Genomic DNA, 2,946 nt, shown 5'->3' on the forward strand with positions numbered 1-2,946 from the left:
TGCCTGCAACCCAGGTACATGCCCTTGACCGGAATCGAACCTGGGACCTTTCAGTCCGCAGGCCAACGCTCTATCCACTGAGCCAAACCGGTTTTGGCTGGGCTGTTTTCTGATAGATTATCTCACAGGAAGAGGGCAGGGATTTTTCTTAACCTCCTTTTACACTTAAGGAAAACTTAGGGTAACAGTATTAGTTCTTTGCTCAAATTCACTTATTAGTAAGTGACGTTGTTAGGGCCATTTATAGCGAAGCACATTCCCTTCCCTGCTCACCTCCAAATCATTGGAGAGGCTGGTTTTATAGTGGGTTTATACGTTGAAAAGGCGAGATATATTTACCACCGTTGGGAGGGCAGAAATGTGCCAGATGTATTTTCACTGTAGACAAACTGAAGACAATACATGTAGGGAAGTGTGTACTGTTGGGTGACGCTGTTCGTTTAAAAAGCTGCTATTTGGAGAGGCGGGGGCAGGGCAAGAAAGGTAGGTGGAGAGAAGTAACTACAATAAAAACGTTCTCTTGCTTCAGCCTGCAGTTTAACTTACCGGCCACAACCACAGCATGAACGGATTTGTGAGGGAGACTTCTGAACTTGAACTGGAATCTGTTTTACATGCTCTGGTGTCAACTCCCATCGGAGGAGGGTCTTCCAGGGCAAACAACCTGCACTTCAAAATCATGTCATATCTCTAATTACTAATGCCTTCAAACGCCGGTATCCCCAATTGACCTTTGCTCTCCACCATTGTTTTTTTAAACTTTATTGGGACTTTTTCAAAGTCTCTTCTGTTTTTGAGCAACATTGTTTTCTGCAGTCTTGGCATGAGGAGTTGTGGCTCTCTTAATTCTTCACAGCTTACTTGTCTTTCACTTTCAGTGATGTATTCAATGAATACTTTTGAGTACCTATCGTGTATTAGAGGCACAAAGATAAGTGCAAAATGTCCTCTGACCTCACCATTGGTTGAGAGAGATGTAAATGGAGTTTTCAAAACAGGGAGATACATACATGAATAGTTGTGTCAATCCGGATCATTGCTGATGCCTCCCAAGGACACTGAGTCTCCCTGCCCACTAGAAATATGGTGGAAAGGACTTGGCATTTCCTATGCTACTCTCCACTGAGGCACAGATGGCAGGAGTTAAATCAGTGGGCAGCCCTGTCGTAAATTTAATCCATTAGGATTCATATTATTATTATTGTCTTCACTAAGAGGCCTGGTGCACAAATTTGTGTATAGGTGAGGTCCAGCCACCCACCCTGATGGGGGCTGGGCTGATGGGGGAAAGGGGATGTGGGAGGTTGGCGGGCGGGTCCTGCCCCTGATCTTGGTGAGGGGGGCAATCAGAGGCAGGCCCAGCCAGAGAAAGGGGCCCCAGGAGGTTGGTCAGCCAGCCTTGCCCTTGATCATGGTGCTGGGGGCCGACTCCCATCGGAGGAGGGTCTTCCAGGGCAAACAACCTGCACTTCAAAATCATGTCATATCTCTAATTACTAATGCCAATCCCCAACTCTTTGACCTTTGCTCTCCACCATTGTTTTTTTAAACTTTATTGGGACTTTTTCAAAGTCTCTTCTGTTTTTGAGCAACATTGTTTTCTGCAGTCTTGGCATGAGGAGTTGTGGCTCTCTTAATTCTTCACAGCTTACTTGTCTTTCACTTTCAGTGATGTATTCAATGAATACTTTTGAGTACCTATCGTGTATTAGAGGCACAAAGATAAGTGCAAAATGTCCTCTGACCTCACCATTGGTTGAGAGAGATGTAAATGGAGTTTTCAAAACAGGGAGATACATACATGAATAGTTGTGTCAATCCGGATCATTGCTGATGCCTCCCAAGGACACTGAGTCTCCCTGCCCACTAGAAATATGGTGGAAAGGACTTGGCATTTCCTATGCTACTCTCCACTGAGGCACAGATGGCAGGAGTTAAATCAGTGGGCAGCCCTGTCGTAAATTTAATCCATTAGGATTCATATTATTATTATTGTCTTCACTAAGAGGCCTGGTGCACAAATTTGTGTATAGGTGAGGTCCAGCCACCCACCCTGATGGGGGCTGGGCTGATGGGGGAAAGGGGATGTGGGAGGTTGGCGGGCGGGTCCTGCCCCTGATCTTGGTGAGGGGGGCAATCAGAGGCAGGCCCAGCCAGAGAAAGGGGCCCCAGGAGGTTGGACAGCCAGCCTTGCCCTTGATCATGGTGCTGGAGGCCGATCTGGGGTGCAGACAGCTGAGGGGAGGGGCGGCAGGTAGTTGGCAGGCCAGCCCTGCCCCCAATTGGGGGGGGGGCAATTGGGGTCCCAGTTGGGCCAGTGGGTCATCACAGTTCATGTCATAGCAACCGGTCATTCTGGTCATTCTGTCATTCTCATTGCTTGGCTTTTATATACAGTCTATATAGATTGTTTGTGGTGACAAGTGAGGTGCTATTTGGCTTTCAGGGAATGTGGTAGGTGTTTTCCTGCCCCAGAGCCACTCCTCTCTGAGTGGTCCAATGTTTTACACTGCCCTCCGCTGGGCAGAGATCCTGGCATGGAGTCCAGTGGGATGGGGAGAGTTTTAACCAGCTCTCCCGTGTGGGGAAAGGCCAGTCTGGTTCCTGGGAGAGTGGGGCAGGTGGCCCAACCCTAACACAGACAGGGCAGCTTCCTGACTGTTCAAACCCATAGACTTGGCCTCTGCTTTTGTTTCCTCTGAAAAGGTCAAAATGCAGGGTGTGGCAGGCAGGGCTCCTGAGGGTGGGGTGGGCTGTGTCACCTGGAGGGGGAGGTGTGGGGGGGCCGTTCTATTCTTTTCCTGCCTTGAGGCTACTGAGAGCGGTTAATTCCTCTCAGGAAAAATGGCCATTTGGGTTGGGGGTGTACAAGCAAATGCAGGACTTCCGGCTGCTGCTTTTCCACATCTCCCCACAATGCTTCCCACCCAGCCTCTCCTCAGGCAA

Source organism: Myotis davidii, unplaced genomic scaffold, assembly GCF_000327345.1.
Source record: "Myotis davidii unplaced genomic scaffold, ASM32734v1 scaffold179, whole genome shotgun sequence".
Taxonomy (NCBI): domain Eukaryota; kingdom Metazoa; phylum Chordata; class Mammalia; order Chiroptera; family Vespertilionidae; genus Myotis; species Myotis davidii.